Below are 23,181 nucleotides of genomic sequence, written 5' to 3'. Positions count from 1 at the left end.
CACTTGCATCTTAGGGAGAGCAGTGGGGGAAAGATGTGCAAGTCCAAGGTGGGAAAGAGAGGAAAAAGAAAAACCAGATATTGCCTTGGGCGTAGAGTTCTGCCATTTAGTGTTCTGGTACCCACAGTAAATCCGTGGGCTCCATTTGGTGCATCTCTAAGCTGGTAATATTTGAGAGTCAAATGCCCTGGGGTAAAACACAGCTCAGCACCCTCCTTGCATCCCTGAGGAGCACAGGGCAGGTGATGTGTGGGAGAGGAGCAGCAGCAGCACAGGAAGAGCGACTGCTCACCAGTGACTTTGTGCAGGGGATGAAGTGAGTGTGGGAAGGGAGGAGAGCAAAAGAGAAACAGTGATGAGTGTTAGAGAGATCTGTCTTGCAATTTTAAAGTTCTCCTTGTCCATCATAGCCACCATTGGAATGTTACTGCAGGTTGTGCTACATCATCTCTGTTCCTGGGAATTAATGGAACTGCTAGAAAAGCTGTGGAGAGGCATCAGTTGCTGGCTGTGCTCCTTGCTCTGAATCTCCTGCCTGTGTCATAGCATGGAAACAACCTGTGAGTGAGGGATTACATGGGTGAACAGGCAAAACAGGGGTCAGGAAACAAAAAGCAGGTTACAATAATTGTCTGACTCAAAGGCAAAAAAAAAAAACAACGTGGGATTTTTGCCAGCTGATTTCATGAAGTGATTAAGCTGTTTTTTCCTTTAATGGTGCCCAGTCTCTGCTGGGAAATAGTTGATGTGGGCACACTGTCCGACTTTATGCTCCTGGAGGAATCAGAAGTGATTCTGGATGTTTCAGGTGGGTGTTGAGGGTCTGGAAATTTGGTTTCTCAAAATGGTAGTTCAGGGACTGGCACATGCATGGACACCACAGCAGGAATTACCCCATGGAGACCCCTGTGTGTTGCTGTTGGCTCCACAGGGCGCAAGAGGGGTACAGCCACCCATAGAGGGAGAGTGTGTGGGGACCCTTCTGCCTGGCTGTCACGGGATGTCACATCAGTTCATGCCTTCTGCCTAGTGGATCCAGCACTGGGGTGGGACAGAGCCCTGAGCTGACATCTTAGACATCAGTGCCTAATCTTCTCCAACATCTTTGGGGGAATTTTTCAAGTCTGTTTTGGGGATTCAGGTGGGCACATCTTCTTTGACTTGGCCCTGCAGATGGGGCTGTGCTGCATAACTCTTGTAGGCACCTGACTTGAAGATCCTTGAGCGATAATGGGAGGCTGTGTTTATGTCCTTATCCCTCCCTGTTCTCCTCCCCCACTTCCCCCAAAAATCTTCCTTGTGTGGCCTTAAGGATAGGTGAGGTGAAGACACTGGGCAGAGCCACATTCCTGCTCCAGAAAGTAGGATACCCTTTTTCTCAGAGGTGCAGATCCACCATAGTCATGCACTCTGGCACAGCCGGGCCAAGTCTGGGAGTTCTCAGCAGTGAGAACAAGGGGCTTGGAGGGGTTGCAGAGGAAATTGAATCATGCCTGTGTGTGGGCTTGCTGACTCGATGATGGGGTGGCCCATGGCTTCTGATGGAGCAAGTGCCACCTCCCTAAACCTGGGAAGAGAGGGGGCAGGAGGGGATAGGACCATGCAAGCTGCTGGGTGGTGCTCATCTCTCTTCTCTGACCTCTAGCAAGGGTGGGACTAGAAATGGAATAAACTAGTGAGGTTTGGCCCTGCATGGATCCATACACAGCAATTTCCCCTTTGTAGCAGTGGAAGGGTTAAACACTGATTTGCAGCACAGCTGAATGCAAGCTCTGCTCCCCTGCCTGGCTGTGCTGCAGTGGTTGATTTTCTGGAAATAAGAGAAAATTCAGCCAGAGGAAGTAGGTTATATTCTCCAAATGCCATAACATCTGACACATCCAAACATGGTTTGTGTTGCTGGGGTGATGCAACTTCCCATTAACTGGGATAAGGATTTTACCGTGGATTGCTGTGCCCTTCAGCTGTGATGTGTGAGGCTCTGTGGGAGCAAAACAGAGTTGCTTTTCATGGAAGTAAAAGGATGTGTCTGAAATGCTTCAGACACTTCTCTGTACAGAAAATTTCACTATTACTCGCAGGAACGGCGCCTTTACAAGTCTGGAAACAACCTGGCTTTCTTTTGTCTACTGAAGGGCTTTCTAGGGACTTTTCTTTGCTGCTCCTTCCCTTTCTGCAGGTGTGACCCAAGGCAGCGGCAAGGGGGCGGGTTAAGGGAAATCCCCGATGTTCTTGCCCCTCTGCCAGGCAGCTGCCCTTCCCACGGGACAAAGCAGAGAACTAATCCAGAGGTTTCAGCTGAGTACCATTTTGGAGACAAAGCTGCATGAGTGCTCTGGACCTGCAGAAGCAGCCACTGTGGCAAGGGCCAGGAAGTGACCTTCCCAGCAGGTGGTAAATACAGCTGATGATGACAGCTAGTACTTTGCCTTTTAGAAAATTAGTGGTTTTTATCTCTGAGTGGGCCCCAGAAAATAGAGTTAGACTTTTCCTGCTGAAGTCTTTATTTTCTCCTTGACATGGGCTCTGAAAAGTCTGGAAATGCCAAGGATTCCCTTCTGCTGCCTGTGAAGTTTCCCTGGGATTGCTATTGGGTTGGATAGAAAGCTGGTGAGGCTGAAGACTGGCTGCTGCTAGCAAATATCAGTGGGGTAGTGCTGCAGCAGGTTGAATTAAATGCTGAGAAAAAGAGAGGGTGAAATGGTGCTCTCTGAACAGAATCACTGACAAAGTGAGGGGTATAGCAGCAGATTAACAGGGAGTAGGTGAGACGTCAGAGGTCAGAGAGTGTGTTTTGAAGGAGCAGCTTTAGCAGACAGGAGAAAAGCAGCCCTTAACAGTGAAGGAGAAACACGCATAGACTGTATGAAAGAACTCCCTATTTTCACTTCACTTCCCCCCTGCCTCCCCGCCCGCCCCCGGTCTTTAGAAACCCAGTGCAGTGAAGGAAGGAACCTGGGCAGTGTTAGCACAGAAGGGAGAAGGAAGTCAGTTTAGCTAGCCAAGTTTGTGCAGCTTTAAGGTACAGAGCTTAGGTCTGCCAAAATGACCTCTGAGTCTGTCAGCTTGCTGTCAGCACTGGCAGCTCTCACATGCTCATCCCCTGCCATGGGACTGTAGCTGGGGGATGCTGCCCCTCCCAACTCACACCCCAGACCTGCCCAGGCAAGTCCTGGCTGCAGAAGGGTTGCTAGGGCACGTCCTGGCTCCTGCTTCAGGCACCTGTGTCAGGGCAGGCTGTAGAGGAGACATGAGATATGGGGTTCCTGAAGTTGTGGGCTGCTCTAGAGTAAGTGTCAGGGGTTGGGTGCTGAGGAGACCAGAGGATGGAGAAGGGGAATAATGTGCACACAACGCTAAACGCATCTGATGTCAAGGGGAAGTTGTAACTGGAGCTTTGGGTGTCTGTTAGCTTTCATCCTTCCTCTGATAAGAGGTGCTCATGGTCTCCCCTTCTGCCAGTAACAGGTTGAGGGGTGGCTATTAGGGATATAAGACTGGGGAGTTTGTGTGTTTCTCTTTACCTTCTGTGGCTTATTCAGGAGTTCAAGGCAGCACAAGGCTGGTGCTGGCAGGTTTGGGGGCCCCCAGGAGGAGTCAAGCAGCTTGCAGAAAGAAATACAGGGAATATATGTAATGTATTGTGTTGCATGGGCATAGGCACTGTGCTGCTGTAGACAAAGAAGTCACTTCAATCCTGTCTTGTGATCTTCACCTAAAGAACGAGCTTAAAAATGGAGTGTGATAAATGAGGTACCCCAGTACAACCTCCTCAGCTTCCCTTGAGCAGCACTAAGGGCCCTTAAAATAATCTCTCAAGGCCACTGGTTGTCACTGCTTTCAGAGGCTTCTGAGGAGTGCACAGTTTGAGAGACTGAATAGCTGGGTGCCTCTGTGTGGGAAATAAAGCTGGGGAAAGCAAAGCTGTGAGCAGCCTCCTTGCTCCTGGTTCTTGTGCCACAGAGGATTTTGTTGTCATACATTTTAAAGATCCTATTCTATTCTATTCTATTCTCTTTCTACCCCTGGTGTAGACAAAGTGTGTTGTCAGTGTGTTGACAAAGGCAGGATATTTGAGTGGCCCTTCTGCTCCCTGAGAGCAACTGTCATGGGATGTGGTATGGGGAAATGCACAATGCATGGTCAGGTGGGTGACCAAAGCTGTCTGTGGCCTCTAAGTGAATATTGAAAATCCAATGGGTTATTCCAGTTATTTTCTCTTTCTCTGGACTTCTACCCCATCAGGAAGGTGAGGAGGGCATCTCAGTAGGTATGTCAGGACAGAGGGATGAGCTGGGACAGCCAGAGACAATTCTGTCATGCACATCAGCACACTTATGTAAAAACTTGGCTCTAAAAGAAAATAAAGCAAAAAGAGAGTTTGGTAAAAGAAACAGAGGCCTAAGAGCTGAAAGAGAAGTGTGTGTGGGAACACCCTGAAAAGCAGCTCCAAATTATCATTGGGAGAAAACAGCTCCATCAGAGGGGAAAAGACAGAGATAGTGGGTGGGTATGGAAGGCCAAGGACAGATATGTGGTGAGGAAGGTTTTCAGAAAGCACAGTGCAGAGCACTCTGCTGACACCAAATGTGTGTGACCTGTGCTGTGGTAAGCACAGCTTGAGAAAGCATCTGCTAAGGAAACCAGGAGCCAGTGGAGGAAAGATGCTCTTGAGGAGGCATTTCCTGGAGGTCCTGACTTGGGATGGACTGGAGATACATCTGGCTGAAGACTTTTCCAGCAGATCCCTCTCTGCCACCCGGATGTACAACACTCACTGTTGGGAAAGAAAGAAGTGATATGAGGCAGGCGTGATAAAAAGGGCATAAAAAGAATTTGGAAATGGGAACACCCCTCCAGCTTCTTGGAAAGGTAGCGCTCGCTTGCATTGTGAAACTTGTGAGGGTTTGGGATTTATCTGTGGTCTTATTGTGTGTTAAGGATGCTGTTGGGTTTGTAAAGCTGCTGTACTGTGATGGGCAGCAAGCTGTATCCTGAGGGACTGGTGTCCCGGGTAAAAAGGATTAATACTCCCAGACAAAGCGAGTTCCCAGCCCCCAGAACTTGCCCCTGCCCCCAGGCGAGAGGAAGCTGGAGGCACTCGGGGGGGCGGGGGGGGCTGTAGAGGCCCATCGGGTTGCCAAGTGCAGTTTCTTGCTGCCATCTAGTGACGTTCACGGGTAGCTAAAAATGTCAAAAATTGCTCGCTTCCAGTGCCTGGCTGCGAGTGGAGCATCTGAACTGGCAAAGACACGCGGCAGGGACACAATCCTGAACCACCGTGGTGTCTGGATTCTGGATCTCCTACAAAACAACCGTGGGAAACTCCGGCACGCCAAGACAGCTTTTGGTGGGTTATTTTGTCATGAAACATATTTGAGTAAGGTTTTTTTCAGATTTTTGACAAAATTAAAGCTGTTTTTTTCCCTCCACAGCATTGTGGCTCCTCATCGGAGCATGCTGGCTTTGCTTGGCAGGGCTCACTCCTTGTAACAGTGTCCTGGTGATGGCCCTGACAGGGCAAGGAGCCCCCGAGATAAACTCTGCTGACGAATCTGCAGCAATATCAATAAAAAGGGAGAAAATTTATTTATTTTTATACTTTTGAGTGCTTCAGGGTCCCCTAATAATGATGGACCACAACCCATAATATTTTTTTTTCCATGGAGAAGTGTAAGGCAGACCTAGAAAAGCAGAAAAATAGGGCATTAATGGATTTTTAAAATGGCTTATTGGGATCACATAAATCTGGACCCTCCCAGCTCTATAAAATTAATAGAATTGCAATTAAGATTAACTTATAAATGGACTTTCTTGAGTTTACAGGTGAAAATCTGTGCATTTTCTACAGAAATTAAAGAAGTTTCTATAAATTCTGATTAGGCCAAAATTTCACAATAAAACTTGTGAGTACTTTTACTGCTTCAAAATAACATGATGAAGATAATATTTTTATCTTGGAAACACTTTCAGAAAGCTTCCTGGAGCTTCTTAGTGTGTGCTGCTGCTGTGGCCCATTCATCCCAGTATAATATGTTACAGGTACTCAAACCTTTCTCCTGTGTCTCTAAATACCCTTGACAAGAGCCACCTTTGCATCCTGTTATCACATAGCAGGCTTCTTCCCTCCCCCCCCCAAACAGCATCTTGCAAGATCTGCAATGGAAACAGCACATTACACAATGACTTTTCCTTATATCCTCTTTTTCTGTGGCTTCTTCCCAACCTGAAGCTTTGTAGGGAGACCCACTAAGAGGTCTTCAGCTGCTGAAAGCAGGATGCCTAGAAATACTGCAGGTGTCTCATTACTATTCCTTCAGTCTTTTTTGTTCCCTGGCATCTCAGGGAGTCATGGTGCCAACAGTGATAAATCATTGCTGCTGCTGGTGTCTTTGGGGGCAGCTGTAGTAATTACTTGGAGTGACCCTTGCTTTTAGCCATCAGAAAAAGCCTTGCCATCATCCCAGAAGAGCTTAAATCCTTGATAAGATGCAAACTGCTGGCACCAAGGGCAGTGCATGTAGCCAAACAGGAATACAACACTCAAGCTACTGCTCTCCAACCAGTGTATTTTTAAAACAAGGTTAATGATCTCTTGTTAAAAAGGGAAAAATGTGTAATGGCCTTAAAAATGTGGTGACTGTTTATCCATCTATAACGTTTTAAAGACTGTTACAAGGGAATTAGAGATGACAGTCCCCTTCACTGGAGTCAGGATGTTTGTTTGGACACAGGAAGGTGATGTGTGTGTGACCCTAGGGGAGCTGACTGTGCACTCAGGTGGGGATGTGAGAGGTGAACTGGGGCTGCTGGTGAGTCAGACAGCCTTATGAGGGGATTGTGGTGAAATACTTCCCTGCTCTGAAGGTGAATCTATCTTTGCCATGATAGGTTTGCTATGCTTTTTGATCACTGGGGAGGTACAAAATTGGACAGAGGTGAAGTCAAAACACTCCTGGAGGAGTGTAGAGGAGACTAAGGTGGTGAAAGGTACACAAAAAGCAGAGCAGTGACTTTCACAAGGTGAGATACATACCATTTCCACACCTGCCACATACAGACAGGCCAAACTTTCCCTTCCTGGGCATATACCATGGTACTGCACAACTACTGAGGTCCATCTGGATTGGATGAGCCCCTGTTTTGCCCCAGTTTGTCCCCAGTAAGCAGCAGGAGAGGTGTACCTGTAAGCTTTTGGGCTTGTGCATGAGGAGGCTGCAGCGTGGGGGCAGCAGTGTTGCTGCTGGGCACAGCCAGCTCCTGGTGGCCACTGCATCCCTACTTTGCTGCTCTCATCAGGAGGCCAGTGTAGTGGTTTGAAAGAAAAATGAGTGAGAGGCTCCAAGTCAGAAATACAATTTAATGAGAAGAAAAGGGGAAAAAGGTAAAATAAAATAAACCAAATAATATGGAAGACCACTGACAGAGTCAGAATACAACCTGAGCAGGGTGCTGGAAGCAGTCCAGGTGAGGTGGTCTTCCTGCAACAGTGATCTTGTAGAAAAGTCTGATAGCTCTGGTCCTCTGGGAATCCAGTGAGTAAGGACTACTTGTACTATCTGAAATCCCAGCTTATATCCAGGTGAGAATGCTTGGCTCCTCCCCCTGGGTGGAGCATCTCCCAATGGGGTGATGAGTCATACAGGAGGTCCTTGATGACCCATTAAAGAGAGATAGATAACTCCCTCCAGGAGCTATGAGTCATGCAGCAAGGCATTGATGGGCCATTAACTGAAGGCACCCCAGAGGGAGGGGGCCCTGGGAAAAGCACTGCTCCAACAATTGGATTTATTAATTTATGAAGACTGATAGAATACTTTGTGCACATCCTATACTACAACCCAGGACAGCCAGCTTGGTGAAGCATCTGGCCACACCACATTCTGGGCTTTAATTCTGGAGCAGGGTAGAACTTTGGGTGCTATGGGATGGCTGTGTCCTCTGCAGCAGTGGAGATGCCATTGGTCATACTTGACCATGAGTCGCTACTCAGGAAGGATTTGGCACTTTTTCTTGTCCCAGTGAGACCGTCTGGAGGAATTTAGTCCACAAATGCCAAACCCAGGGCATGTAGTACCCAACAGGTTTAATAATGGCAAGCTTAGAGTAGAAAAGACTCTTATGGAGCATTATCCACCACACATGGTGCATGGCCAGACTAGAAACCAGACCCAATTTGTAACTAAAATTGTTACTCTTGGAACAGTTTTTCTGGCCCATATGGTGAAATCTCCATCATTTCAAGTTGCAAATCGAGATGCAATGTCTCTCCCAGTCATGGTGTAACAAAGCTGTGAGTAATTTGGCTCAGGGCATAGCAAGAGCAGCAGTATAGACCCCAAACTTATTGGATGATGCTTCATAAGACTCTTATGTTGATGTCAAATCCTAATGTTTGCAATGTCTTCCTTCCATTTCCACAGCTGTTCCGTGTTACTTTTTACCATTTGCTCGTATAAGGATAGGGGAGCAGAATCTAGCAGAGGTCACACTCAAGTTCTTGCCCTCTATCCTCTCTTTCCCCCAATATATCTGAGGATGGAGAAATGACCAGCTGGCTTCAACGAACCAAATCAGAAGCTGACTCCAGTGAAGTAACATTTGAGGCAGAGGAAAAAAGAGAATTATTATATTATATACAAAGTCCCATTCACAGCCTTTCCTCGTGCTAGGAACCATGCACATGGCAAATATTCAGATCAACTTCACAGCCAGCTGCCTCAGAGGACCAAAATTGGGACCTCAAAACTCCTTATAAAACTAATGAAAAGCATCTGAGGAAGTTCTTTGCTTTGCTTGCATGGCCGGCAGAAAACTCTGCATGTCTGTTAGAGTTTGGATAAACACATGTAAGCACACGAGTAAACTATAATCCTCTGATATTGTTTGAATTAAATGGATGGATTAAAAATATTGGCCTGGCTTTGTCTTGAAAGGATGCCAGAAGATATAACTTGGACAAGAAAGCTAAGTGAGATTGCTGAAGTTATATCAAACCTAAAGCCCCCAGGCTGAGTGTTGGATGCTAAGGCAGGAAAAATCACAGGCTTAGAGTTTCAGCCATCATCTCTTATCAGTCATTTGGGCTGGAACTCCTCAAGCAGAGAGTTTCATTTAAAAGTATGTAATTTTTTGTTGTGCTCAGCCACAGGGGTTTAACTGAGGGCAGCCTTCCCCAGAGGAGGAGATATGCAAGGGCCTCTAGTGGTGAATACTTGCAGAAATAAAACAGATGTGATCACCTTGGTTTTTAACATTGCAATCTATTCATTCCCAGCTGGAGCATTCCTGGGGTAAGAAGAGCAAGTAGAGTATCCCTGCATCCACATAGATTCCCTTTTCTGTTTGATTTGGTGGCAAGAGACTGTCTATCATTTCTTCACTGGGTCATGATGCCTTGCAGATGACTTGCCTTGCTTCTATCTGGACAATAATGTCTAATGAAAACCTCTTCATTGATGTTTTCTCCATCTGAAGGCATGCTTGCTTTTGTACAAACGAAAATGATTTTGGCCTTTGCTTGCAGTGCCCTTGAGGTGGAAAGTAATGGTGGTTTGCCATCAGGTTTGTGCAGTAGTTCTTGTAAGTAACAAGGGACAAATTCCTGACACTGTAATCCTAATCAGTCCTACTCATCTCATCAGTGTTATCTCAGGTCCCTGTCTGTCCCAAGGGAGCTGCACTTCTGGGCTCTGTCAGACAAGTGTCTGAGGTGGGTAATTAAAAAGAGAGTTGGCCTTGCACAGGGAAATTTTTTGACAAGCCTAGATTTTAACCTTGTGTGGATTAAAAATGTTTCAGAATTTAGTGTTTGTTTAGGTAACCCATGGAGTCAGGCATCACTCATTTCTTGAACCTCCTTCAAGCCCTGTGTGCTTGCAGAAGCAGCTGGGACACTGCTGTAAGTGGCCAGAGTGCCAATCACCATGGTGCTGGCTCTTTAGCAGCTGTGGTGGCAGAGGGGCACTGTGGTGGTGGCACAACAGTGGTACAACAGCTGGGTGACTGGTCTGCGTCCAGAGCAAAAATTTTTCTTTCAGCCTTCAGCTGTGCCTTGTGGGACCTGGAAAAAGCCGAGGTAGCCCTGAGTGTTTTGGATTTGATCTGCTACAGGGATTTGGCCCAAATTCATCAGAGACTTGCTGTATTGGTTTATTTAGGTTTATCTGTGCCTTACTCAGAATGGCTTTCTTAGAGTTTAATTTGATGTCTGCAGGATCTACCCAAGCAGGCAGTTTGTTGATAAAACGTCTGTATTACAAGACCCCGTGTTTTGCTGAGTTAGTAACAGCCCTCTCAAACATATTCCCATTGAAACATTATTTTATTTTTCATATTATAGCTGAACACTGTGTGTATTATTATTAAATATATAAATAATCACAGTGAATTAAGTTTACTTATTTTAATTTATTAGTAAGATGCTTCTTGAATGCTGACTTCAAGTACATCTTGGCACACATGGGCACATTTTTGGTTTAAAAGTATTTTGAATATAAGTTTTACTTTGAACTGATGCTCAGTTGAATGAGAGTCCCAAGAAGTGAAGTTCCAGCTGCTCTGTATCTGTTGCAGTGGACGTTGTCACAGATCTGGTCTCTGGCTGGAATGAAACCTCCTCCATGAAACCAGACTTCCCTAGTCCTCTGTATTCCGACCCAGCACTCTTGCCTGCTATGGTGCTCAATGGGCATTTAGTCTCTCTGTTCAGCATAGCTGAATTTGACTGTAGTCATCTATTGAGGACAAAAAGAGTCTCACCACAGCCTTTACTGATGTTGATTTCTTCAGTTCAAGATGCCTACAGCAGAGACACCTGTGTTTAGTCAGACTAATCCCATTCCTGTTGTTTTACCTGATTTTTCCCCTCCCTAATGTGGTTCTGCAGGACATCTGTTTCTCGTCTTCAGTATGTGAAACAGATTTCCTTGGATAAAACACTTAATTCTTAAACCCATCCCACTTATCTCAGCTCTCTCCCCTCTGAATATATTGGCATTGTTCAAACTAATTTTTCTCATAAAGTAATCCCCTCAAGACCTGATTGTTTCTGTGTCTCTCTAAATGTTTTACCATTAGTCCTTATCTTCCTCACAGTGTGATGCCCAAAACTGGAGACCATATTCCAGCTGAGGCCTTACTCATCATCCCTGAGCAGAAGAAACAAATTGCTATGTACAGGAGCAGCAAATTTTCTTCCCATTTCCTCTGCAGCTTTCTAATATTGGTCTTTTCAGATCAGTTTCTCTTTTCCAGAAAACTATCAGTGCTCTGTCATGCGCTCATTCCTCAAAACTCTGAAGCTTCAGTATACCTGTTTTTCGTGTGCGTTAAATCACTGTCCATCCCTCTGTTCTGCCTGTTCCTGGGTGTGCAGGCTAACACACATGCTAGGAAAATGCTGAAGTGTGTGAACCCTGTATATGCTGGAGGAACAGGCTGAAGTAGCTGCTGCTTCTCTCCCAGATCATATCTGGGCTTTCTCTCACTTCATTCCTTACAAAATTTTCTTGGTCTGAAGTCTGGAGCAGCCTGGGACCAGGCCCATCTTAGAAATATTTGTCCATCTGCACTGTTAACATCACTAGTAGAGATTCTTTAACAGGAGAGGGCAGCTACTAAGAGGGCATTTTCTGGGTTTTTGAGATTTTTCGAGTGGTTTCCTTTTTTTTTTTAATTTTTTCCCCTGTTCATTTTATTTCTATGTAACCTCAGTCAGTAATTCCTCAGGATTAATTTATTTCTCTATCTTTTCAAAGGCTTCAAAGTTAGACTTTTGTTTGATGTGAATTAGAACAATTTTTGTACGACACTCATAGAATTTTTCATTGACTGATTTAACTTAGTTATCTGCAGAATATGTATTTCCTGATATTTTTAAACTGAATACCGGTAGAGATAAGAACTTTTAAAGGAATCTAGGTTTATTTGGTTTTACTGTAACCTGATGAGATTTTTCCCCTGGATGGAGTGTAAGAGAAACATCTTGGTTGGACACCTTGGTGTATAAAAAACAGAGCATCATTTTCAACTTCCCTGTTGTTCCAAGCTCAGACTTTATAATATTGAAAATATCAGACCAGTGTCTATTTTAAAATTTAACTCTGCAAGGGATGAATGGATGGAGATAAACCAGTTAGAAAGAAATTTGAGTGAAAGCAACCATGAAACAACAGAATCACTGTTCTGGGGAAAGAAAGGAGTGAAAGGAGCAGAGAAAGAGTAGTGAACTTCAAAAAGCAGACATCAACAAGCCTGGGAAACAGGTAAATGTGTGTCTTCTGGGAAGATAATCCCAAAGATAAATGAACTGTCAGCTACTGAAACTGCTGTTAACAAAAGTGGAATGGTAAGTTATCCTGATGTGAAAGAAAGAGGAAACTGAGCAGGAGAGCAGCATCCAACTACATCAGGAGCCAAGACCTGGAAATCAAAGGGACTTATGTGGTAGGTAGAAATGGGGACTCGTAACTGACAGTGACTGCAACAGAGCAGCATAAAAACTGCTGGGGTGTAAGCAGAAAAAAATCACATGTGAAGCCAATTAGGAAAAAAAAAATCTAAACTGCTGCCTTTCTATAAATAGGCAGAGGAAAATACACATATTTAATTTAATGAAAAGAAGTACAAATATCAGATGAGGGATCAGAGCTGGGAAATGCAGCATTTCCTTCACTTCATCTGCATGAGCCCGTTGGTGGCAGTCAGAGTGGTGTGGCATGGCCGCACAGCGAGGCCGGGAGAGCACAGGCTGCACATTGGATGTAAAAATTAGAAAACTCCTATGTACAAAATGACTCCTGCCACGTTTATGGTCTGTTTTATGGCTCTTATCACCAGGCGTTTTCAAGGAGTGAGAGCACATTTCCTCTATCTCCTGCAGGAAGGAGCTCATTATTCCTTATTAATTAGGTCTTCAGTCACTAATCTGTTATGTACCTTTCCAGCAACTGTTTACAGAGAAGTGTTGTAGGATCTAATTGATGGAGGATAATTAGCTCCTCCCTAATTAGAGTGAAGTGTGCTTCTTTTCACTCTGTGGATGATCGCTTATGAATGAAAGGCCACAAATGGAAAGCTCAAGATGTGCAATGTGTCAGGAACTAATTTGCTTAAACTATTTCTGAAAGCTTATCCAATTAATACCCAAATAGTAGGCTTATACATGAGTGTGTGCCACTGTCTTCAGTTATAGGCAGGCATGTGGTTGCCAAAGAGTTGAGCATTAATGTCATGCTCAGTTACCATACGCTGTGCAGGCACCAGGAGCAGCAGGTCTGCAAGCATCAATACAGAGGATACAGCATGTGGAAATAAAGAAAAACCTTCTGGAAGCTTTATCTGCAGCTTTGTCATCTCACATCATTCTCTGAACTCTGAAAAAGAGGGAGTTGCAGCCTAGTGGCTGATAAATTTTGGGGTGTCCTTTTGGTTTTTTGGTTTTTTTCAATGGCTAGCCTTGAAACTTGTAGAGGTGTCTTATTGCCAGTGAATATTGAGTGTCCTTTGGAAACCAGATGCTTGTATCCCATTTGGCACCAAAATGGCTAGCTATTTCCCAAAAAGCTTCTCTAAAAAGACTCTAGATTATTCTTTATGTAACACAGCTATGGGTTATTACCATAAATGGTCTCTGTTACAACACTTCTTCCCAAAATGTGTCTTCTTTTGCCTGTGACTGCCTATGGTCTCCTGGCTGCAAAAAGAAAACTGGAGATTGGCTGATGATCACTGTGAAGTACAAGTGATGAGGCCTGGTGTATGTGCTTATGTATCAGAAAACCTGTAAGAGAAGATGTAGAATTTACATAATTAAAACGTGGAAAATGTATAATTATGTAATAATCAAATTTTAATTTATGTGTTCAAGATGTGGATTCACAGCACAGCCTGAATGCAGACATAGGTTTATAGGGAGATATATTCTTCTTTCTGGATTAAAACAATGTTTGGTGTTTGACATAAGCCCACTGCTTGAGAGCCCACTAAAGGTAATAGAAAGTATCTCCTTGAGTTTCCATGTACTTTAGATGACACAACTAGAAATACCAAGGGAGAACAAGCAGGCCTTCTTTCCTAGTTAAGAAACTATCTTGAAATGTGCCCCTTAGTGATTTGAAATCCTGGAAAACAACAACACAAATCCCATAAACTTTTTCTCCCCAAGAGGTTTAAATCAGTTTAATGATTTAGGAAGTTAAGTTCTGCTGCATTGCTGCCAATCTAACTTACTGAGTGAGACAGAAGCTGGGGAGTCAGAGGGGACACGGATGAGGTTAGGATTACCTGCAAATTTCTCATGTTTCCTGAGACTGGAGAATTGCTTCAGTTCCCTGGAAGCCTAATACTGTTAATCAGCGAAGAAAGATTTCACTGTTTCATTACTTGCTGCAGCTGAAACTCAAGGAAATTACTTGGGTCTCATTATCAGATAAAGTTAAGATTCCAGTATAAAAGAACATTCTTTTTCACACTCAGGTCGAGAGTAATTTATTTTTTGTAGCTCAGATTTTAAAAATAGAGAGCCAGCAGAGGAGAATATGATAGAACCACACAAAATCTGGATACCACAGATCTGCTTTGATACAATAACAGTTTCCAGCCTCTCTTTTATCTTCATAACCATTCCTAGGTATGGTGGGGAGAGATTAGAATGCAAGCTGAGCAGTGCATCTGTCCACTGTGAGGCGCTTGCCCCGCTCTTGTTTTGTGGGGCCTGGAGCTGTAAAAGGGGCAGTTGCCATCATTGGGACCTGGTGCTGGCCAGTGTACTTTGGAGATTAAAGAATGCTCAGGGGACTTTCCTGCAAATCCGTGCAGGAAAGCAGGGTCAGACTCTGCATCTGGTCTGATCCTCTGTTTTCCCTTGTGGGGAGTGACCCCACAGGCCTTCCTTGTGGCAGGGTATCTCTCTTTGGCATCACTGGCACCGTGTTTGGGCTGGAACCCTGGGCCCCCTCTGTTCTTTGTGCTGCCTGCTGCCACATTGAAAGGGATGCCTGGGAGAGCCTGCTCGCTGCCACTGGCATCCAGCCCATCCTCAGGCACCCTCCTACCTTGCCTGGGGGGAGGCTGATAACAAATGTGTGCTCCCAGCAGAGGTCGTGTGGGTCTGTGGATGGCTTTTGAGTGGGATTGGTGGTGTGTCTGTGTGTTTTACTGCTGCAGAAACCAGGTCTGTGATACTGTAAATCCTAAGAAAACTCCTTGCTGTTAGACCTCTGGGAATTTTCTCCTGAGAAATCTTGCTGTAATGAAAGCCGAGCTGAAGGGCTTGGTTACGTCCTAGGCAATGGCCAGTTTCCAGAGGGGTTTGATGCCAAAGTTCAGATGTTTTTCTTTTCCTTGAAAAACACAGCGCTGACTAGCTTAGGCTAGTTACAAGATGGGAACTTACAGAAACAGGATATGCCAGCAGGGATGACAGCATGAATGTCCCCTTCTCTCTTGTGTCATTAGAAAGGGATGCAGCTGCCAGCTCAGGTGCCTTAATCCAGAGCAGGACTGAAACAAAGGAGAAGCCCAGACGAGTTCTTGTTTTCCTTCTAAATAACTTGGTAAGTACTTGGCAAAACCTCTGGGAGTCTCAGTGGTGAAACGCAAAACCTTCCTGTCCCCTTGGGTCCCCAGCCACATCTGAACAAGGATATGTGACTTTCTGAAGGGAGCTGACAGGCTAATTGGGAGGTGCTGCGACCTTCACCCTGCTGCTCTTTGCCAATGCCCATCTTTGTCCCCTTCCGAGCTGGGAGTGTGGAGGGCCTTGCTTTACAGCCCAGAGGAAGTCTGGAGTGTCAGTGCTGATTACAAGAGGCAGAGCAGTCTTTCTTGGAACAGGTCTTGAGGGCCGGTGTAGCTCCAAGCCCCAAATCACCCAATCTTTAAGCTAAAGAAAGCTTTTTGGATGTGCATAATGTTTGCTAGAGAACTTTTTTGCTTTCTCTTGTTCAGGGGGCCAAAACTGGTGTGCTTTCTACACCAGCTAAATATGACATAATGACCAAATCTAAAAATTAAGGTTATTTCATGGAGGAGAAAAGGCTGACAGGGAACTCAGTTCTCTGAAGTCAGATGGCACCTCCCATGTACAAGGTTGTGTTACCCTGAACTCATTGGCAATCAAACACTAGAAAGCTGCCTCTTTATTCAAAACCCTCATTTCCTATCCCTTGCCCCCTAGCTCAAAAACCCCATTCTCCACCTCTCCTGTGGGCTGTGCACTGTGGCACACCTTTCTCCTTCTCCACCTGGATCAGCTTCTCTCCAGCTCCCTCTGTCATTCTGGCTTTCTGAAACCAAGCTCAGCCCTAACATTTTTAACTGAGAGACCTTTGATTTCTAAGGCACCTTATTTGCCTTGTTTCAGGAGAGTAGGGTGCTCAGCTTTCTGTTTTGGTCATCTATCTGTGGGGAGCTAGAATTAGCACTTTGCACAAAACTGAAAGGATAGTATCAGCTGTGATAGTGATATGAGTCAAATAACTCTTAGTTGTTATCCTAGTTTTTTGTTGGTAGCCAAGGTGAACAGCTTTGGCTGTAGAAATTGTATGGGCACATTTGGATACATGGTTCATTTTCAGCCTTCTTTTTTTCGCATGGGAAGGTGGTCTGAAATGCCAGCACACAGCTCTGACTCTCAGAGAACATAACTCCTGCAGTTGTGTACCCTCTGGCTTTTCAGGTGGACCATCACTGCCCTCTCCTAAGGTGAGCTCCCCCTTCTTTCTAACAGGAAGTAGAACAAGACTTAAAGAAACTGCAGGAAATTTCAATATCCATGACTTTTCTCCAGCAATGTTGTGAGGATGGGGATTGCATCCTATGCTGTTCTCTGCAGAGCTTCCCACTCTCCTGAGTCTGAGGACTGCTTACAGCATTCAGGGAAGCAGGGTGAGCAGGCAGGGAAACCAGAATGAGCCAGTGCTGAGGACACCTATGAATGCTCCAGGAGGCTTGTGCCTTCAACTCATTGTTGTGCCTTAAATGTGACCTGATGCACAAGTGAGCAGCAACCCAAGGAAATGAACCACAAAAGCAGCAGAGAGAAAGAGCAGGATACCCCTTTCTCTAGCACTGGCGTATAATCAGTTCCTCTCTGAGGCTTTCCTTTATGTATTTCTTTTCTGTACCTGAGGTGCAAATGAAAGGCAAACAATACAGGTCAGGTGTGATGGTCTTGGGTAATGAACAGCTGGGAATAATTACTGGCTACCGGGAGGAAGGATGATGGATGGAGGCGAGGAGCAGCTGTGTGGCATCTTCAGCTGGCTGCTGTGACAGGAGGGGAATCAGAAATGCCCAGAGAAATTGCTTGCAGGGGCTGTTGGGCTAAGGCAAAACACTAGTGCTAGAAACAGGCTATGGCATCCTGCTGGGGAAACACTTTCAGGGACATTTCTTACTGTGAGACCCTGGTGCTTCCTTCAGGAAAATTTAATATTATCCTTGGCTTCCAGTGAGACATCTATTTCCCTAATGGACTGTGGGAAGCCTCCACTCCACTCTTTTTAGCCTGAAACTGTGAGCTGAGGTGTTTCACTGCTTTTCCACGTAATATGAAGCAGGAGCAGAGAATGTCAAGGAGAAAGGGGCAGCAGGGTGAGGTCAGCCTGAGTGTTCATATGGGAACAAATGTCCTTCTATAGCTCTGGGCAGCTGTGCTTGAGGAGGGAGGAATGAGTGGAGCCAGAGAGTCCCTGCTTTCTGGGATAGCAGAGCCAAACACATGTCATGGGCTATGTTATATGGCTGGGACAGTTCCTGTAGACACCAGCTTCTCCCCATGGCTATTTCCTACAGCTGGGGCTGGGAGATTGCTGTCACCAAAATGCATGAGAATCTCCTACATAGCCAGGAGGCCAGTGAAGAGCCCAGGAAACTGTTCCCCTTAAATAGTTAAACGGCTGCCTCTCGACAAGCACAATGTCACATTGAATTTGAAACAGGGAACTTTTTATATTTCCCCCCCTGATTGTGCTGGCACCTGGCAGATGCCTGTTTACCACAGGCATCCATACACACAGCAATCAAAGGAAATCAGAGGCACGGATTAGCAACAGCTGCAAGTCATTAGTGGCAGCCATGGGAAAGCACAGCTCTGCACCCCGCTTCGAAATAACCAACGTGAGTATTCCAGAGCACAGGGGTTACCGCGGGGCACTCTGCGGGCACCAGGGACAGCAAACAATTGCCTCGCTTGTCTCTGGAGATGGCTCCTTCCCTCTCCACAAGACAGCAGTGTGTTATCGATGAATCAATCACACTTTATTGGCCCATTGAACATTAACTCTTTGGGAGGCTGGCTTTCGCCGACTGGGAGTTGTCAGAACTGGAGGATGGGGTCTCCACCTGTACAAAATTTCTGGTTATTCTTTATTTTCTTTGGGCTGACTGCTGACATCTTTGGCAGCGTCTCAACACAAGTGAGGACTTGGGATCTCCTAGAATTAATGCTCATTTTACAGGAAGTTTTATTAGAGCAAATGTAAAGCAAAAGCTGACCAAAAGCCTTATTTATGTATCTGATTTCTTTATTCGATTCATTTTGAACCAGAATAGAGTCCAAATTTTATTTAAAAACTTAATGTTGATTGAAATTTCCATTGCAGATTTAGGCAGCTTGGGTTTCTATTTTGATCAGTCCCCGGAAAAGCTGATTTTACTTCAAAGTGTCTGTGACTCTTGGAGGAGCAGGAAGCTGGTGCCCTATTAATAGAGAGCAGAATCCAGCATCACTGAGGCATGGCTGATTCCCCAGAAGCCCTGACATATTTGGCTGCATCTGCCCTCCTTCCTCTCTGGATCAACATGGCTTTCACCATCACAGGTGCAGTGCCCAAGCCGTGTGTGTGGTCTCTGTGGTCCACAGGAAGGGTCTGCTTGCCTCACTCCTGCCAGATGGGAACCCCATCCCTGCCTTGCACCTGACCATTGCCATGAGGAGGTGGAAGCATGTGAAGGAGTTGACAGCAAGAAGATATACAGGTGCTGATATCCAGTACTTCAAAATACCCCTTGAGTTTCTGCTTTTTCTTAAATAGGGGAATAGGTGGAAGGGGGGTGGGAGCAAGGAAAGTAGTCACAGAGACTAGAGAAATGGAAAGCTGGGGGTACAGAAAATGACCTTTCTGGAAAGGCCATGATCAGCCTGACTCTTGTAGCCCCTGGGTTTCTTTCCAGCCCTCAAACCTTCAGTTACTTTCAGCTTCCCACCCGCATTTCCCACCACAGACCTTATTTCTTATTTTCAGTCCCAAGTCTCACTACTTACCAAGGTTTGGTCAGACCCAGCTTTCTCCAAATCCCTTCCTTATATGCTCTCTCTCCTCTTACTGGAAAAGTTGAATTTGGTTTCCCCACAGATAACATCATTTATGTGGAGGCAAAAATGGGATTTAGCCTCGTCTTCCAAGGCCTCATAAGATGGCTCTGCAAACAGTAAGGAACATGCAAACAGACCATTAAAGGTAACAAAGGGAAGTATAATTTTAAAGTAAAAGAAAATTAATAGTATTAGAAGATAAAGCATTGCAAATACTTACATCTTCTAATGCAAAGGTGAAGCCAAGGAGGAAAGAGGGTGAGGGTATGTAAGTTCCAACATTCCCTCAGTCCTGCAGCTGTTTCCATTTGAAAACTATTTTAGGATCACAAAAGTCTACAGAGAGCAACACAGGATTGTAAAGGAACTTCATTGCCACTAGAAAATAGGGTGGCTTTCTGTGTGGTGCCTGAGGGAAGTAGACCAGCTTTGGGAAAAATCCTAGGTAAGTGCTCATTTTTTAAGGGATTTGTTGATTTCTCTTAAGTTTGTGTAATGTTGAAAGAGCGCTTTCCTCCTTGATACTTTTGCTAAAATGCTAAGTAAAGGAAGAGGTACATTTCTGAATAACTTTTTTTTTTACATTTCCAAGGAACTGGGTTTTTTTCTCAGTAGGAGACACTGTTTTCTGCATGTTTTTTCTGTTCTATCTTCAACCTAGGAGTTAGTGTCTTACTTGCTGAGTTACAAGTCATGCTGGATTTTGTTTTGGTACTTTCAAGTAAGACAGTAGTTCCTCCTGTGCTTTAGCTCAATGTAGCCTTACTGGCTGGTGTTCAAAGTACAGTGTGCTGTGCTCACTTGTGATGCTCAGGTGTTCTGGGCTCTAACTTTGAAATTCATTCTGTGGTTCCTTCTGTTCCAGCTAGATGTGCTAATCCAGACATTTGCTTGCTAATGTTCTGAGAATGGTGGATGATAATTTGTACCTACACTATGAAAGAGACTTTGTTGTCAAAGCTGGAAAATTGTCATATAAATATTATGCCTTCAGAGAAATTAGCTTCCTATATTCATGATATTCCTTTTTTTTTTTTTTCCTACCTATAACTGTCAAGTTCATATTGTAAGGACCATAGTCCATCTCTGCACTCTTAGTAGAATCAGTCCTGAGGTGCAAAGAAAATCTGAGGGAAGGTCAGCAAAATAATGAGGATGTTAGAATATCTGTGAAGTGAATCTAAAGAAGTTTGTGCATTTCAGTGAATCAGAAGCAGACTGAGGGATAACTTGATCATTCTATATAAGTACCTATATTTGGAAGACGTAGACACCTTTTCCAGAACTATTTTTCTGTGCAAGAGCTGCTGCCTAGTCCCTGCCAGTTCCCTGAGTTTAATCCTGGTAAGAGAGATGGTGTTGCAGGTATTTGAGCAGTGCAAATAGAGGAGCAGCTCAGCAGAGGAGAGCTTTGCTTGCAGCTTTAAAAGAAAGAAAAAAGATTAGAATTTTTTTTGTTTGGTGTATTTTTTTAGCAATAAGACTGTGTATGAACTCAAGAAGTACTTCTTGGTACAAGGGTTCCTTCCTTCATCCATGTCTTTGAGGATATTCAGGGAGGAAGGGTTTCTTTCCATGGGCAGAGTTCTGTGATTCCTGCTGGGCCACAGCCTGCAGAAACGATGTCAAACTTCATTCTTGCTGGACAGTAAGGGGTTTTCCAAGCTTGGGGAATTTGTTCTCCTGATTTTTTTAGCTCTTACATTTTCTCTGAAATATCATGGTCAGCAGAGCTCTGGATAGGGGATCTAAACCCCCATTGATGGGGCTGGTTATGTTATGCCCAAAGTCAGAATGATGTGTGGGGTCAAATTATGAAGACCTTAAGGCTTTGTTTGCTTTCCTTTGCAATATAGGACGCAAATTGCCTTTTCCAGATGTCTCAACAACTGAATTTCCAGCCATCACAGAGCTGTGGGGTCTAATAGTGCCACCAGCCCTTCCAACTCTTTCTGATACACAGGCAATGGTGTAGACTCTTGAATAAACCTTTCAAAAGCTTAAAACCTGGGCTTTGTGGACACATGTGCAACATGCTGGCATAGGTGGGAAAAAGTAGTCTATCAGGCCACTGCTGACACTTAAAACTGTCATGTGGGAAATATGAATCCTATGTTAAAGGTCTTAATTTCCAGTGTCAGATTATTCATAAACACAAAGAGGGGAAATTAAGGAAGGAAATATTAGGAAGAAATTCTTTACTATGAAAAGGGTGGCTAGGTACTGGTTATGAATGCCCCATTCCTGGCAATGTCCAATGCCAAGCTGAATAAGGCCTTGCACAACCTGGCCTAGTGGAAAGTGTGCCTGTTCATGGAAGGAAGGCTGGGACTGGATGATCCTTAGGGTCCCCTTCCAACCCTTAATGTCCTATGATTCCATGTGTAAGTAACAGAGTTTAGTACTAACTTTCATAATGAGGGGCAGAAAGTACTTCTGGCAGTTTGCTTCTACTTGGAAAAACAGAGAAGTGTGGGTTATGTATGTATCATAGCTGCAGATTCTACAGAGAGATGGGGTTGTGAAAACTGAAAAATGAAGCTTAGTCTTCCTTCTGTAATGAGTTTCATGCTAGATCAAAGTTAGTGTTTTCAGCTTTTTGGGTGTGCATGAACAAGCAGGTGAAATACATGTTTGGGGAGCCCTAGAAGGAAACTGGGATCTGGATTTGTACTGAGTGCTTTTTGTCAGTTCATCCTTAAATAGTAAAAGCAAAAGTTTATTGCAATTCTGATTCTTTCTTCACCCCAGCAGCCAGAGAAAAGGACATATGATGTTTTGGTCATTTAATTTCAGAGCTGCCTAAAGTGCCTGATTATAGCCTGTTAGCTGGTTTCAGCTGGTTTTCTTGTGTGAGGTCTGTTGCACACAGGTCACTGACCTTTATCTCAAAAAGGTTCGTGTCAGGGAGCAGTGGTCCTCACTCAGCCCATCCCACTCTAGTCTAGCATGGGTTGTCACTTCTGTGCTTGGTCGGTCTCCTCGCTCCAGGGACTGTAGAGGAAACTTGTGTTTCTGAGTTTAGCTGCTGTGAATAATGTCCAAGCTGGATGGCTGGAATTGCTCTAAGAGGATGCTATGAATACCTGTCTTTATGTAGTGCTGGCATCTCTGTTCAGGAGGGCCTTGAATGGAGCATCTATACTGACTTAACTCTTTTCACATTTGTTGGAGGCTGTATGTGTGTACCCTTTCAGGTCAAGAAAAATGATTTTGTAGAAACCTTGCTGTTAAAATGACTTGCTGCTCAGGATTAAAAACCAGAACGATTCCATTTTCCACTCCTGACAAGGATCTCTAATTCTCCATGAGCACAAATACTCAGAAATACTATCTCATTCTTTCCAGGGAGCTGTAGTGTCTTTGACAAATTGCAGGGTTTTTTCCTTTAAATGAAGCCCTGGGGTGCTTTGCAAGATGCTCTCGGTTCTGATTCACCATCTGAGTGTGTTTGTACGTGCAGAGGGAATGAAGCTGTGTTGCACGTAGCCCTAGAGGCCTCATTAAATTGTGATGTGTGGTGTCACATTTCAAACTCACAATTCTTGCTGTCCCTAGCTTAAAACTTGATGCAAATGATGAGTAACAATGGTCCAGAAGCTGTATTGGGGAAAAAAAAAATAAAAAATTGCAGAACAATGTATAAAATTGTCTGAAATATCCACTTGTTTTATGTCCTTGGGTTTTCACTTGCTCAACTCCATGACCACTCTACTTGAGTTGTCAGAGGTGTGACATGCTCTTTACTCCCCTCCAAAACACAAAGCTTTAGAACCAAGTCAGCACTTTGGAAAAGGCTTTTCATGACTAATGTGCTACTGGCTGGGATGTGTTTGGTCATGTCTTTACACTCTCATTTG

At 44.6% G+C, this 23,181-nt stretch overlaps 1 long non-coding RNA gene across 1 annotated transcript in view; it reads left to right on the top strand.

Annotated features, from left to right (window-relative positions):
- Positions 1–1,423: 1,423 nt before the first annotated feature.
- The window catches only part of LOC136367534 (uncharacterized), a 313,961-nt gene continuing 292,203 nt past the window's right edge, over positions 1,424–23,181 (top strand). The window contains exon 1 of the long non-coding RNA XR_010744703.1: positions 1,424–1,436. This is a non-coding gene — a long non-coding RNA (uncharacterized lncRNA). The remainder of the gene's footprint in view (positions 1,437–23,181) is intronic.

Source organism: Sylvia atricapilla, chromosome 1 (genome assembly GCF_009819655.1).
Source record: "Sylvia atricapilla isolate bSylAtr1 chromosome 1, bSylAtr1.pri, whole genome shotgun sequence".
NCBI classification, from domain to species: domain Eukaryota; kingdom Metazoa; phylum Chordata; class Aves; order Passeriformes; family Sylviidae; genus Sylvia; species Sylvia atricapilla.
This window is presented reverse-complemented; position numbering and strand designations above follow the sequence as displayed.